The sequence below is a fragment of the Pseudophryne corroboree genome, chromosome 1 (assembly GCF_028390025.1).
Source record: "Pseudophryne corroboree isolate aPseCor3 chromosome 1, aPseCor3.hap2, whole genome shotgun sequence".
NCBI lineage: Eukaryota > Metazoa > Chordata > Amphibia > Anura > Myobatrachidae > Pseudophryne > Pseudophryne corroboree.
This window is the reverse complement of record NC_086444.1, coordinates 1213773478-1213790379: the sequence shown is the minus strand read 5'-3', so window position 1 is coordinate 1213790379 and position 16902 is coordinate 1213773478. Positions and strand designations below refer to the sequence as shown.

The 16902-nt window shown below is 44.7% G+C and overlaps 1 long non-coding RNA gene across 1 annotated transcript in view; it reads right to left on the bottom strand.

Annotated features, from left to right (window-relative positions):
• The window catches only part of LOC135024083 (uncharacterized), a 67692-nt gene that overhangs the window by 5927 nt on the left and 44863 nt on the right, over positions 1-16902 (bottom strand). Inside the window, exon 2 of the long non-coding RNA XR_010220996.1 lies at positions 15946-16069. This is a non-coding gene — a long non-coding RNA (uncharacterized LOC135024083). The remainder of the gene's footprint in view (positions 1-15945; positions 16070-16902) is intronic.

Below are 16902 nucleotides of genomic sequence, written 5' to 3'. Positions count from 1 at the left end.
CAGGTATTGATAGAGTTCTGTATCACCTCTATAGAGGGCTCAGTGAATCACCATTATCAAGCAAAGCTATATATTTATAAAGGTAGAAATCTTGTGTATTGGACAGCCTATGAAGATGGCATGAGCTAATACAGCAGTTTTTAATTTTTAGTTGACATTATTCCAGATTTTGAGGATAAGGATGTACAGTAAAACTGTAAAGAAAGGAAAACAATTCTTTGAATTTTTGGGTATTTGGCTTTTAATCATACAGTAACCACACCCCTTCCAAACATCACCCACATATGTATTAAAGCAGGAAAATAAATTCTATTAAATTACACAGTGATATTTTGAACAGGGCTGACATCTAATAAGCATAGAAAATGAAAGCTAAGTGAAATAGAAACACAGGGGTAAATTTACTAACATTCGTAATTTTCGGAAAAAGGTCAAAGTTCAATCACGAATGACATCGAAAGTGTAAAACTGCAACTTTTTGAATTGATTACGACTAATTTACTAAGCTGTCGTATTCGGGTTTTTCTTTTGTTCCGATGTCGATGTCATTCGTGTTTTTTTTTTTTTTTTTTTACGGCAGTGATTAGCAAAACACTGCCGACTTTTTTTACAATGAATCTCGGCCGGATCTGTGTGATCCGTGCTGGGGTTCATTTTTTTTTTTTTTTTAAATTAAACAATGTAAAATCATTAAAAAAAATGCGTGGGGTCCCCCCTCCTAAGCATAACCAGCCTCGGGCTCTTTGAGCCGATCCTGGTTGCAGAAATATGGGGGAAAAAATGACAGGGGTTCCCCCATATTTAAGCAACCAGCATCGGGCTCTGCGCCTGGTCCTGGTTCCAAAAATACGGGGGACAAAAAGAGTAGGGGTCCCCCGTATTTTTAAAACCAGCACCGGGCTCCTCTAGCTGGACAGATAATGCCACAGCCGGGGGTCACTTTTATATAGTGCCCTGCGGCCGTGGCATCAAAAATCCAACTAGTCACCCCTGGCCGGGGTACCCTGGGGGAGTGGGGACCCCTTCAATCAAGGGGTCCCCCCCCAGCCACCCAAGGGCCAGGGGTGAAGCCCGAGGCTGTCCCCCCCATCCAATGGGCTGCGGATGGGGGTCTGATAGCCTTTGTTGTAAATGAAAAGATATTGTTTTTAGTAGCAGTACTAAAAGGCCCAGCAAGCCTCCCCCGCATGCTGGTACTTGGAGAACCACAAGTACTAGCATGCGGCGGAAAAACGGGCCCGCTGGTACCTGTAGTACTACTACTAAAAAAATACCCAAAAAAACACAAGACACACACACCTTGAAAGTAAAGTTTTATTACATACATGCACACAAACATACATACATACTTACCTTATGTTCACACGCAGGTCGGTCCTCTTCTCCAGTAGTATCCAAGGGGTAGCTGTTGAAAAAATTCTACTCACCAGATCCAAGGTCCCAGGGTCCTCGGGGCATCCATGTTTAATCCACGTACTTGAATAAAATAACAAACCGCATACACGAGCCACGAACTGAAAGGGGCCCCATGTTTTCACATGGGACTCCTTTCCCCGAATGCCTGAAACCCACTCTGACTTCTGTCTAAGTGGGTTTCTTCAGCCAATCAGGGAGCGCCACGTTGTAGCACTCTCCTGATCAGCTGTGTGCTCCTGTCCTCACTGACAGGCGGCACACGGCAGTGTTACAATGTAGCGCCTATGCGCTACATTGTAACCAATGCTGGGAACTTTCTGCTTAGCGGTGACGTCACTTTAGGTCAACCGCAGGGCAGAAAGTTCCCAGCATTGGTTACAATGTAGCGCATAGGCGCTACATTGTAACACTGCCGTGTGCCGCCTGTCAGTGAGGACAGGAGCACACAGCTGATCAGGAGAGTGCTACAACGTGGCGCTCCCTGATTGGCTGAAGAAACCCACTTAGACAGAAGTCAGAGTGGGTTTCTGGCATTCGGGGAAAGGTGACCCATGTGAAAACATGGGGCCCCTTTCAGTTCGTGGCTCGTGTATGCGGTTTGTTATTTTATTCAAGTACGTGGATTAAACATGGATGCCCCGAGGACCCTGGGACCTTGGATCTGGTGAGTAGAATTTTTTCAACAGGTACCCCTTGGATACTACTGGAGAAGAGGACCGACCTGCGTGTGAACATAAGGTAAGTATGTATGTATGTATGTTTGTGTGCATGTATGTAATAAAACTTTACTTTCAAGGTGTGTGTGTCTTGTGTTTTTTTGGGTATTTTTTTAGTAATAGTACTACAGGTACCAGCGGGCCCGTTTTTCCGCCGCATGCTGGTACTTGTGGTTCTCCAAGTACCAGCATGCGGGGGAGGCTTGCTGGGCCTTTTAGTACTGCTACTAAAAACAATATCTTTTAATTCTCACAAAAGGCTATCAGCCCCCCCATCCGCAGCCCATTGGATGGGGGGGACAGCCTCGGGCTTCACCCCTGGCCCTTGGGTGGCTGGGGGGGGGCCCCTTGATTGAAGGGGTCCCCACTCCCCCAGGGTACCCCGGCCAGGGGTGACTAGTTGGATTTTTGATGCCACGGCCGCAGGGCACTATATAAAAGTGACCCCCGGCTGTGGCATTATCTGTCCAGCTAGTGGAGCCCGGTGCTGGTTTTAAAAATATGGGGGACCCCTACTCTTTTTGTCCCCCGTATTTTTGGGACCAGGACCAGGCGCAGAGCCCGATGCTGGTTGCTTAAATATGGGGGAACCCCTGTCATTTTTTCCCCCATATTTTTGCAACCAGGATCGGCTCAAAGAGCCCGAGGCTGGTTATGCTTAGGAGGGGGGACCCCATGCATTTTTTTTGTTAAAAAAACCACTTTCCCACCCCTTCCCACTGATAGACATGCACGGATCTCATGGATCCCTGCATGCCTATGCAATCACGGCTCAAAAAAGCAGGTCTGCTTTTTTTTAGCACTTTTTTGCGATTTGTAATTTTTCACGGCAGTGTTTTCCTCTTTGGAGATTTGCACTTTTTAGTAAATGACCGAGTTCTACTAATTTGCTGGCGTATTTTGACCGATGGTGTATTCATTCGTATTTTTTTACAACTACTTGCAAAAAAATACGAATGCCCTCATCTCTGCCGTGATTTGAGTTTAGTAAATGACCGAGATGACACTTTGAAGAAAAAACGGCATCTCGGTCAAAATCGGGACCTTAGTAAATTTACCCCACAGTCTCCTCTTCAAATCTGGAAATAGTATTTTAACCTACTGTATGATTAAAAGGGGTGTGGTTCGTTCTATCGACAGTGTCTAGGTCGACAATGTTTAGGTCGAGCACTATAGGTCGACAGTCACTAGGTCAACATGGATAGAAGGTCGACAGGGTTTTTAGGTCGACATGTGCTAGGTCGACAGGTCTAAAGGTCGACATGAGGTTTTTTGTTGTTGCTTTCTTCGTAAAGTGACCGGGATCCCAAATTAGTGAACCGCGTCCCCTCGCATGGCTCGCTTCGCTCGCCATGCTTCGGGCATGGTGCCTTCGCTTTGCTCGGCACACTTTACCGTTCCAATCGTAGTCCACGTGGATCGTTAAGTATGAAAAAAAAATAAAAAAAAAATGTGAAAAACTCATGTCGACCTTTAGACCTGTCGACCAAGCACATGTCGACCTAGAAACCCCGTCGACCTTCCATCCATGTCGACATAGTGACTGTCGACCTATAGTGGTCAACCTAAACATTGTTGACCTAGACACTGTCGATCTTCAGACCGGATCCCGTTTGGAAGTTAGATAGGATGCTAGTCTCTGAAATGGATGTCTTATAGCACTAAAAAACAGGGTTAAGGCACTTAAAATCCTGAATCGCCATAATGTGATATATCAGAGAGTTGATGAAGTTTACACTGATTGACTATCTGTAGGTTCATGGTGATAAAAAAAATCCCCTGGGGGGCGTGGTCTGGGTGCTGAAGGAGACTGACGTGCCTAGTATGAGTTCCTGAGCACCATAGCCCAAACTACTTATCCTGCAGCCTTCTGCAACTCTTAACCCAGCCTACCCACACTGCAGCCCTCCGTGTACCCCCGGCTGTGATCCCTGAAGCGCCGCGGAATCGGGGAGCAGTTTTAACCGCTCCCGCGGATTGCGGCCTACGGGCTAGGAGAAGCCGGGGCCTCGAGTCAGGCCTCAGGCCGGAAGCGGCTCCGGGACCCGCCGCGCGGGCCGCCGACATCAGCTGGTGCTCTGTTCTTTCCGCGGCCGCTAGCCGCCGGCCACGATTAGAGGTGTCCCCCTGTCCCCGGCCCCGACAGATACATACCCGCTCGACGGAGAATCATAAACCCGGCAAGTGAGGCTGCTGCAAACAAGACGCCCAGCGGCCATATTGGATCCACTGAGACCTCACTGCTGCCAGACTGTTGAACGGGGCTGCGGTCCCTAGGCTGCACTCTGAGGCACCTAAGTGTGAGGGAAGATAGGGAGGCCCATGAGGCTTGAAGTACAATAAAATTAACTATAGCACTCCCTTCACCCATACATCAATACAGCCATCCATCCATCCATCCATCCATCCACATATCAAATCTGTGTTGGCTGATAACTTGCTTGACAGCCTGGTGTCACGCAGTTATACCCCCATCGGGCCATATCAGATATTCTACCACTGCAAGTGTACAAATGGGTCCCTAACCTTGTATATGTTTGCCTGATGCCACCCTAGGACCACGTGGGGGCTTTTGCACGGCGCCGACCCTCATGCTTTACAGTGCCGAGGATATGTGAAAGGGTAATTATACACCGCTTTATTTAAAGACCGATCTCATGGTGAGAGGGATAAAAAAGAAAAAAAAGGCCAAGACCAAGCCAGACGCGATACCGCTCCCCGCGATCCGACGCTCGTCAGATCTACGCCAATTCCTAACTTCCCCAACCTCATCCCCCGCTGCTTCTCCTACTGTCCCGACCTCCCTGAGTTTACACGTTCCGGTGGACGACATGGCCTCTCCTGGGACTCCGCTGCCCCCACAGGCCCTCTCTCTGTCCGCGGAGATAAGCGAAATATTGTCTCATGTACGGACACTTCCTACGAAACAAGATTTCTCAGCCTTGGAGACTCGCCTACTTTCCACCATTACTCAGGAGGTGACAGCGATCCGACAAGATATGTCTCAAATCGCGACAAGAGTGGATGTCCTGGAATGCCACGAATCATCTACAGTGGGCTCTCTGATCAAATTCCGGGAAGTGCTATTTCACCAACGGGATGATATTTCCTTCCTAAAATCACGCATTGAGGACATGGATAATCGCGGCCGACGAAATAATATTAGAGTCAGGGGCCTGCCTCAGAGCGTCCAGCAAACAGACCTTGTAGCCGCGTTATCTAAGATATTTGGGGAACTTATTGACCTGGATCCGAACAAGGACATTATATTCGATAGAGCTCACAGAGCCCTCCGTCCTCGAGGCTTGCCCTCCGACAGACCACGGGACGTGATTTGTAGGCTCCATTATTATGCCCTAAAAGAGGAAATAATGAGGTCGGCCCGTCAACTGGTCAGCATTGACTTTCAAGGCGACAAGATCCAGATATTTCCCGACCTTGCCTGGTCGACCTTACAACAACGTCGCGCCTTGAAACCTCTTACAGACTCTCTCAGGAAACTCGAGCTGAAATACAGATGGGGTTTTCCTTTCTCCCTCCAGGTCTCTCATGGCGGAAAAATCGCAAGTCTTTCTAGACCGTCGGACTTAAAGGCTTTCTTCACGATCCTGGGAATCCCTCCGGTTCCGGTGCCAGACTGGGACGCCTTTCACCACCTTCCGGACCTGCCTGTTGTACTCCCTCCAGACGACGCGTGGCAGCAAGTTTGTTCCCCACGGATGCGGGGATCCACTCATGGCCCACGTCCTTCGAAGCCTCCCTGAATGAGAAGCCTCGTCCCGAGTGGACGTTAATTTGCCTGTTACTTATGTTATACATTGAGTCTTTTTCTCTCTTAATAGTACTAAGAGTTGCTCACGAGTGAGATCGTTTTTTTGTTTTTATAGATGGATAATAGTGTACAGATGTTATAGTTCCATGGAACCCGGTTTGATAATTTGAGGATTGTCTGTACACTCTTATACAAATTGGTATACTTATATAGCTATATACTTTTATTTTTCATGTTCCACATGTGCCTAGTGCACACCTCGGTAATATTGTATATTAATCTAGTTTCTATCTTGGGAGTGGTCGTTGTCCTGAGCTCCCCGCAAGACCCCACTATGCTGCATCCCCTGTTTCTTTGGATCGGGAGTCGGCAGGATTCCACTCCTGTCCTTTTTGCAGCAGTTCTTTTTGTAGTAATACCGCTTCAGGTTAATATCAAAGTATTTCTTGGCGGGGATTTCCACGCCACAGCTTTCTGTTTCTCTTTCCTTGCTTTTCCTTCTTTCCTATCTCCCCCCCCCTGATATTCTTCCCTCACCTCTTCCAGAGTCTACCGAAGAGAAGACTAATGTGAAGCGATTAGATGTGTATGATAATGGGGGTGAATGATCTACATGTAACTACCCTTAACGTTAAAGGGCTGAATGTTCCTGAAAAAAGGTCTAAACTTCTCAAATGGCTTAGGGATGAGAAAATTGACGTTGCTTTTATTCAGGAAACACACTTCAAGATAGGGCATGTGCCATCCCTAAAATGTCACTATTACCCGCACGTTTTCCTATCTAACAATTCTGCTGGCAAGACATTAGGCCTAGCCATATTGCTTGCGCGCCACCTGCCTGTCCTCAATGTTGCCTCCCACAGAATAGCTGAGGGTAGGGGGTTGCTGGTGAAATGCGACATATACGGCCAACGTTTCTCTTTTTTAAATATATATGCCCCTAACGCTAAACAACCTTCCTTTATATCCTCAGTTCTAGAAGACGCGGAACCTCTTTTGGAAGGGGTGGTCGTGATGGGAGGTGATCTGAATTGGACCCTGGATCCCCGCCAGGACAATTCTAAAAAGATTTCCTACAGGTCGGAGGAGGAGCATAGGGGGATGAGACGTGCCCTGCTCGACCACCAGCTGATAGACACATGGAGATTGACACACCCCTCTGATATAGATTACACCTATTTCTCACACCCACACCAGACTTATTCCAGGATTGATTACTTATTTTTGAGTCACCGACACTTACACCTTCTGTCTGATGCCTCTATAGGACAGATTGTATGGTCCGATAATGCCCCAGTTAATCTCACCCTACGCTTACCTCCCAACACACATCGCCAATGGTCCTGGCGTTTTAACGACACTTTCCTACAAGACGCAGACTGTAAGTCCCGAATTGACAACGCTTTGGATTCTTATATTAGTACCAATGACTTAGATGACATTTCCAAAGTCTCAGTATGGGAAGCTCATAAATGTGTCATTAGGGGGGTTTGTGTTCAAATAGGATCCTTCCGCAAAAAGCAGAGAGAGAAACTTCGAGAGGATTTACTGTCCAAGATACAATCTCTCGAGCTTCTACATAAAAAAATCCCAAACCCAACAAACACTACGCAGATCTCGAAACTGCCAGGGCGGCTCTGAATAAGTTACTCTCTGATAGAGTCAAGTTTTCCTATCGGAAATGCCGTAGCAGATACTATCAATGGGGCAATAAGCCTGGAAAACTATTGGCCAAAGCACTTAGAGAACAACGTGCCCTTACTTTTATTCATACAATTAAAAACGAGCATGGCCAAACCCAACACCAGACACCCCACATAGCCAGGGCCTTCAGGACATATTATTCCACTCTGTATAACCTCTCCGGCCCAACCGGAAGAATTGACAGGTCGTCCCATCAAAAAGCCATAGCTGACTACTTACGGTCCTTACATTTCCCCACATTAACCACAACAGAAGTAGAAGATCTAGATGCCCCGTTTTCTACTGAGGAGGTTCAGCAAGTTATTGAATCCTCTCCTAATGGCAAGAGTCCCGGCCCCGATGGGTATACTATTGCCTACTACAAAGCTTTTAAAGAGAAATTAATTCCTATACTCACAAGAGCCTTTAACACCATATCAGATCAATCGCCCTTCTCCCCACAATCTCTCGAAGCCCATATTGCAGTTCTACCCAAAGAGGGTAAGGATCCCAGCCTTTGCTCCAGTTACCGGCCAATCTCATTATTAAACATAGATATAAAACTTTTTGCCAAATTGATTGCAAATCGCCTTAAACTATTGTTACCTGGCTTGATACATGGAGATCAAACTGGATTTGTTTTAGGCCGAGAAGCTAGGGACAATACTTCTAAAGTGCTCAGCATGATTCACTATGCCGGCCAGCTATCATCCCCATCAATCCTACTGTCGACTGATGCAGAAAAAGCTTTTGACAGAGTTTACTGGGACTTTTTGACCGGTATGTTGAGGCATCTGGGACTTGGTAATGTCTGTCTTCACAGAATCTTATCCCTCTATGCCTCCCCGTCCGCCAAAATTAGGCTTAATGGCTCCATTTCTGACCCCTTTCCAATTCTCAACGGTACGCGACAGGGATGCCCGCTGTCTCCATTGCTCTTCGTCCTTTGCATGGAAGCATTAGCCCGAAGTATTAGGGCTAACCCATGTATTTCGGGCCTGTTGGTAAGGGGGTCCGAATACAAACTGGCATTATACGCCGATGATCTACTCGCAATAATCACGAACCCGGTCACCTCTTTACCAAACTTAATGGCAGAGTTTGAGAAGTTTGGAGCTCTCTCTAACTTCAAAATAAATTATTCCAAATCCATTGCCATGAATTTAACTACTCCTCCTGCTATAGTAGAAAGCCTGAAACAAGCCTTCCCCTTCACCTGGCACGATCACAAATTAAAATATTTGGGGGTGTTACTGACCAACGATTTATCCAAAGTGTTCTCCCTAAACTTTAAACCCTTATTGACTAGGCTTTGCCTAGACTTCCTAAAATGGAAGAAATTGAGACTGTCCTGGTTCGAGAGGATCAATGTAGTTAAAATGAACGCCCTCCCTAAGATCTTATTCTTTCTCCAGTCCCTTCCGATACACATCCCCCTGCTCTGGCTTCGTGACGTCCAGAGGCTAATCCGTATATTTGTATGGGGTAGTAATACACCCAGGTTTAAACACGACATCTTGTTCAGGAGAAAACATCAAGGGGGGCAACAACTCCCACACATCCCTAACTACTACCACGCGGTACACCTGAATAGGATTCTGGAATGGACGCGTGCTAAAGACCGCAAACAATGGGTCCTCCTAGAGGAGGGTTGTCTCCCACATTATATTGAAATTGCACCTTGGCTCCCTACCCTCCCGAAGGTATATCACCCCACGATCTCCCCCACGCTCAAATTATGGGCCAAACTGAGATCCCAGAGTCACATATCCTCCAAATGGTCCTCCTTAACCTCCTTTCTCTATAACTCCGAATTTGCCCCTTGCTTCCAGGGGACTGCTTTTGCCCCATGGGCAGAAGCCGGGATCTTTAGAGTCGGTCAGCTGGTGAGCTCGGGTAGGGTGCGCTCCTTTTCAGATGTTCAATCCTCTTGGAACCTACACAGCGCTGAGTTTTGGAGGTTCTTACAGGTCCACCATTTCATATCATCTCCTAAGAACTTCTCTGACGTAACTAGGGAACTCACCGGGTTTGAGAAACTATGCACCTCCCCCAAATCACCTACGCATACTATTTCACAAATCTATACGATGATTATGGAAAACTTTTTCCCACAACCTCCTACCTTCCTGGCTTCCTGGGAGAAGGAATTGTCAGGGCTATCTACACAGATTAACTGGGATTCTGTGTTTAAGAACGCTCAGGCGAGTTCTTTATGCATCTCGACATTAGAAACCCTTTATAAACTTATATATAGGTGGTACAGGACCCCTCGTGTTCTCAATAAAATGTCCCCCTCCCTTTCGAATCTATGTTGGAGATGCAAAAATGCCCAAGGGAGTTTTATACATATCTGGTGGGATTGCCCTCTTCTAACTCCATTCTGGACAGGAGTATTTAAATGCACCGAACAGATATTGGGAGATGAGATTCCGAAAGACCCAGATTTCTGGCTCCTTAATCACACCTCCGCAGGATCACACTCCTACAAACATTCCCTGTTAAGACACTTTAGCAACGCAGCTAAAGCGGTGGTTCCAATCCTTTGGAGATCCACCTCCCCACCCTCGATTAAAATGTGGTTCACAAAGATTGATCACTTTTTAGACATGGAAGACCTTGTTTCCTTCTCATCTGGGAAAACAGTTGACTTCATAGCTATCTGGTTTCCCTGGTATGACTTCAAGGACACACCGCTGTATCGGTCCTATATTACGACATAACCCCCTTCATATTCATATTCATATTTATAAACATGCACATATTCATGCTTGTATTATTATTCATATCCATACTCATATTCCGACAATGATGTCTCTATAGTATGGTCCAGACTCATAATTGGTGGGGGAGGCCTCTCCGTCAACCAAATGGTCTACCCTTATTGTGCAGACTCTTACACCTGACTCTGCCTACCCTAATTTTCCCTTACTTCTCCTCTCTTCCTCTTCTCTTCTCTCTCTTGTTTCTCTTTCCCATTCATCAATGCTGTTTTGATAATATGTTTTCTTTTATAAGTTTTTAATGTTGTCAGTAATACAGACAGATATTTTTCTACTAAGGGCGCTTTATGTGTAGTGTACTGCCGAATATATGTCACGCGATATTTTTGTATGCCCTCCGTTTGTTTTTGAAAATATTTCTGTAATGTTTTGACTGCTGCTTTAACTAATAACTAATAAAACAGTTTACACAAAAAAAAAAAATCCCCTTTTGAACTGGGTTCATAATAGACAACAGTAGATTAAATTGAAGTCAGCAGAACAGTAAAGCATTTGATTTGAATTTAGTATTTTGATGTATATCTTTGTAGATTTAATATGGCCAGGCTAAGAAGTAACATAGATTATGCATCGTTACAATCTAACTATCCCTGAGAAACACACTAAAATGCTCCCTCTCTGTGAAGTCAATACTACTACCCCAATGTATTTTATAGCAATAATTGTGCAATGAAAACATCAGGGTGGCCATCTTATATTCTAGATCACTGGTAAGATGCATCATCACTTGGAAAGCGATAAAATGGAGAGTAAAAAAATAACAAGCCAATCAGCTCCTGACTGCCATTTTTCAAACACAACTTGAGACATGGTAGTTAGGACCTGATTGACTGATACTTTCTCACTCTCCATTTTATCACTTTCCAAGCAATAATGCATCTAGCCCAGTGGTTCTCAAACTCAGTCCTCAGGACTCCACACAGGTCATGTTTTCCTGGTCACCCGGCAGGTGCACGGTGTATCACCAACTGCCACATTTTAAAAATCTACATCTGACCTGGAAACATGAACTGTGTGGGGAGGACAGAGTTTAAGAACCTGTGATATAGCCAATAATGTCTTGTCTGAGGTTTCTACACATTGGCTAAAAGAAGGCAGTGGTATTATAAAATATAAAAATGTAATCAACATTTAACTTTTCTTAAATTATATGTTTCAAACCAGGGCTATTAAAAGATTATACTAATATTATCATAATTTGAAAATTTTAAAAACTGAGTAATTACATTGCTAGATATTTACAGTTGAGTTGCAAAATAGAATAGATACATCATGGCAGGTCTCTCTCCTATCTTGCAATTAATTCAAAATTGGAGAAGCTATAAGATATCTATTGTACTAACAACTCTTTTAAAAAAAATGGCTTTTACTAACAATTGGATGTTCCACAAGGCATCTTGGAAATGCCATATGGAAGTCATTTAATGATAGTATTACCTAAGATTGTACATCTATTTTGGGCTATTTTTTAATGTTTTAAAATAAAACTTTTACGCACTATGTAGCACCCCTTCTCCTTTCTCTTTTTACAAAAATAATCACCTGTGGAATTCCAGGTTTGGACCAATCATACTAAAGCGGACATTTGATGCATCCACATGAGTGGTATGGACTAAAGTGCTGGACACTTAGGGGGTCATTCAAACATGATTGCTCCCTGCAGTTTGTTGCAGCACAGCGATCTGGGCGGAACTGCGCATGCGCCGTTGTTGCCTAGCGATCTCCTCTGAGGCAGATACGGTCGCTGGGCGGGAGGAGTCTGGACGGTGGCATTAAGCCGCCATTTAAGGGGAGCAGTCTGGCCATCGCAGGCATGGCCAGACTGTTGGGAAGTGTGCCCCGGTGGCTGCGTGATGTCACACGCAGCCACTGCGGGCCGGGGAGTGACGAGTAGCTCCATGCCAGCACGCTAAAGATGCACTGGTCGGGAGATACTCTTGAAGTGCAAAGGCATCGCCGCTGTGCGATGCCTTTGCACTTCTCTGGGGGGGGGCGGCACTGACATGCGGGGTGGACTAGCCCTGTGTTGGGCGTTCCCTCCGCATGTCAGTGTGAATGATCATAGCTGTGCTAAATTTAGCACAGCTACGATCAACGCGGAATAACCCCCTAAATTGGATGAGGTTAAATTAATGTTTTAACGTAAATTATCCATAAGTTAATTAAAGAAAAACCCCACCTGGTCTGTCTCCATCTCTAGCCCTGTACTGCTCCAATAACGTCCCCACACCCACCCCACCCCACTCACTGTATGTATAGTATATATACACAAAATCTCAGCACCCACTCTATCGACACCCCAATCCTACCTGCTTACACTGTAATGACTTTATCCCCACTGCTCTTTCCTGACCGCACCCCCCTAGCTCCCATACTTTTCATGGCAGCTGGTCCTCCTCTCCTGAGTCTGTCCTGTCCCCTCCCCCCATGTGCTTTAGTAAAGGGGTTTCCCATTTACATTATCACTAAATCCCATTTTTATTTTTATCTTTTTATGGTCAAGTTAACAAGGGATTAAATAAGGTAGATGGTGGGGGGGACCTCATCTTTTTTGTCAGTCTCGGGACCCACAATTTCTGATGGCTGCCCTGGATGTAGGCAACAAGACCAGGCAGATCCGCTAGCCAATTTATGCAGTGGCAACAGGTTTTATAGTGTATATAAAGTATGTATATATATATATATATATATATATATATATATATACATATATATATATATATATATATATAGTGGTCGAAGTGGAAATTTGGAAGTGGGGGTATGGAAAAGTAAAGGTTGTAATTATACATGCGCCTAAGGTGCACGCACTCTGGAGAAGGGGGTGTAACCACATAAAAGGGGGCATGTCCTTAAGTGAAGTGTACTACACAACATATAACCCCTATACATATTATGCACCACAATAGTAGAGCCCCTTATGCTATCTCGTACTGGTGCCCCTTTCACATTATACCACACAGTATGAGCCAAAATTCACATTATACCACACAGTATCAGCCAAGATTCACATTATAGCACATGGTATGAGAAGAAATCACATTGTAGCACACAGTATGAGCCAAACTTCACATTATAGCACACGGAATGAGTCGAAATTCACATTATAGCACATGGTATGAGCAGAAATTCACATTATGCCACACTAAATAAGCCAAAATTCACATTATGCCACACAGAATGAGACAAAATTCACAATATACCACACAGTATGAGCTGAAATTCAGAGACAGGGACAGTGACAGCAGGGACAGTGACAAAGAGACAGCAGGGGCAGAGAAAGTGACAGGGAGAGTGACAGCAGGGACAGTGACAGAAAGAGTGACAGCAGGGACAGAGAGTGACAGTAGGGACAGTGACAGAGAAAGTGACAGTAGGGACAGCGAAAGTGACAGGGAGAGTGACAGCAGTGACAGAAAGAGTGGTAGAGGGACAGAGGGAAGCAGGGTAAAAGTACCTGAGCAACTGAAGGGGCTGTAGTCGGTGGCAGTGAGGAGAAGACCCTGGGCAGTGGCGGTGCGGAGGAGAAGGCCCTTGGTAGTGGCAGTGTGGAGGATATGGCCAGCGGTGGTGTGCAGGACGTGGGCAGTGGTGAGCAGGATGTGACCAGCAGCGGCATTGAGCAGGACATGGTTGGCAGCCGCAATAAGAAGAAGGCCTTCGGTCACTATGACCATAACCGCCACCATTTCAAATCTGCCGCTGATCGGCAGCAAATCAGGAGCAGCTGCTTGGCTGCCCTTGATTGGTTGCTGGTTCCAGTGCTTGAACAGTGTGGAATTTGAAATGTGGCAGTGGGGAACTTCAGTGCTCAAAGTGCCGGTATGCCATACCGCTGTATAGTGGCCCACTTCGAGCACTGTATATATATATAACCAAAAGAATAGGGACCTGGAATTAGACAAAATGTTTAAGAAATTTCAAGATCGGGGATACCTGTTGACTGATTTACAATGTACTAAAACTCAAGCCCTTAAGTGCACATGGGAGCAATTACTCAAATCTAAGGACAAAAAATCCCAAGTAGGTAGATTCCCATGGGTCAAACAGTTTAATACCAATAGAAAACACATCTCTAGTAGCCACAGATAAATATCTAGGCAAAGCATTTGAATCAAAACTGTTGGTTAGCCATTCCAGAAATAAGAGCATTAAAGACTATGTAGTTAAGACTGACGTATCCGACTTTGATACACCCAAGCCACATTTTTTGAGTAAGAAATCCGGCTGCTTTCATTGCAGTGTCTGCACTACATGCAGCTACCTTTCCCCGGGAGACAAATTTAGACACCCACACACTGGTAAAATATTTACTATTCAATATCCATTGCCGTGTGAGTCTAAATTTGTGGTGTACCTCATCAATTGTCCCTGTGGGTTGGCATATGTGGGAAGGACGGACTGTGCCTTTAAAACACGTATGGCACAGCACAGATACGCCATTCGGGAAGCTATCATATCAGGAGACAGTGAGCAGCCTTTGGCCAGGCACTTTGCGAAGGTGAAACACCTCATGGCCACACTGAGATATAAAAAAATTGATCATGTCCCCAAATCTTTGCGTGGGGGAGATCGATCAAACAAATTGCTGCAACTCGAATCCAGATGGATTCACAGACTAAATACCATCTTTCCGAAGGGATTAAATTACTCTCTCAATCTGAGGTGTTTTCTTTAGACAGAGAATTATGTGTTAATTCTTTTTCTCCTAATATTTACTATTGTTCCTGGGTTAGTATATGTCACAAGGGGATTACTAATGGTGGCATTTACAGATATAATAGTTTTTCACATTTTTGAAGCTCTAACGGATGGTCAATAATGGAGTGATTATATTATTAATTTTTGTTCACATTGAACAGATAGTTAAATTTTGTGTTTACACGTTTTTTTGCATACAGTATGTCACAGTGTGTTTTGATTTTTAATGTTGCACAATGCACTTTCGCTACAGATAACTACTGGTATTTGTTATGCACTACAATGTATCAATGGAAGGAAAGCTTCCTCTTTACTGCACGCTGTTACTGTTTATTAGTAACCATGGTGATCTCATCCACAGCGTCAGTGCGTCAGCTGGTCGGACCAGCAGCGTGTCACTTCCGGAGAGTCTGGGCGGCACGGCCGGGATCCGGGCGGCGTAGTCTGAACGGACGGGAGGAGTCTCTCGAGAGTAAGGTATTTATACACTGCTATTTTTCATTGTCCCTTATCCTGACGACGGGGCTGCGTCCCCGAAACGTTGATGTCTTTACTGACATAGCCACTGCACTTTACTCTTTAACAAATGCTCTGAGTGCCGCCTATCTGTCTCTCTCCCTCTCTCTCTCTATATATATATATATATATATATCAAATCTTTGTGAACTATCTGTCAATAGTTACACTGATTTCAGTGCCATAAAACATATACAACAAATGTCTGTGTCTCACTCTGTGTATGAATATGTAATAATATTGGGTAAAAAAATATCATAACCATTTAAAATATAAAATATTGCTGTATGTTGATGCGTGAGGAAAGTTTGCTGTTAATTCACTGACCATCCAAACTTGTAAACTATTATACATATACCAGATGTATTCGATATTTCTCCTTCTGAGCACGGCACACAGTCATGGCAACATTCTTGGTATCCTTCCCTCTGTGCTTTTCTGAATCCATCAAAACACTTTTCAGAACATTGTCCTTGTGGCATCTATTAAAAAGAAACAGTTAAAGCTATAGAGGATTAACAGAACCTTCCATTATTATTCCCATATATTAGGCTTCTAATGTATGCAGCAATATTACCACTATATTGGATAAACAGTTATTATGGAAATATCAGTTACTGCAGCCAATATTGAGACTGGCCAGTTGAAAACACAGATGAGATTTCCTTTGAAATTTTTGCCATTCAAAACTAAAGACTTGCAGAAAAGAAATCCATGAGAATTGACATACATGGGTATATTTACTAAGATTCGTATTTCTGCCGATTTGGTGGGAGTTTGATCTTGAATTTTATCGGACATATTTTTCTGCAACATTTTGAGGTCATTTTCGGTAATTTACTAAGCTGCAGAGTTTTCGTTTTTTGTATTTTCCGATGTTGATGCTATTCATATTGTCGGACAGTGTTTTATGGGAGTGATGAGTAAAACACTGCTGGACATAACACAATGAAGCCCAGCCGGATCAGTGAGATCCATGCAGGGCTTCATTGTGTACAGTATAAAAAGCGTTACAATTTTGGAAAAAATTGCTTGGGGTCCCCCTACTGTGTATAACCAGCCTCAGGCTCTTTGAGCCGGTCCTGCCTGTTTAAATACTGAGGAAAAATTGACTGGGGTCCCCCAGTATTTATACAACCAGTAATGGGCTCTTTGGCCAGCCCTGGTTCCAAAAATATGGGGGACACAAGAGGAAGGGGTCCCCTGTATTTTTAAAACTAGCACCGGCTCCACAAGCCAAGAAGATAATGCCACAGAGGGGGACACATTTATACTGGTCCCTGCACCCGTGGCATTACCCTCCCAACTAGTCACC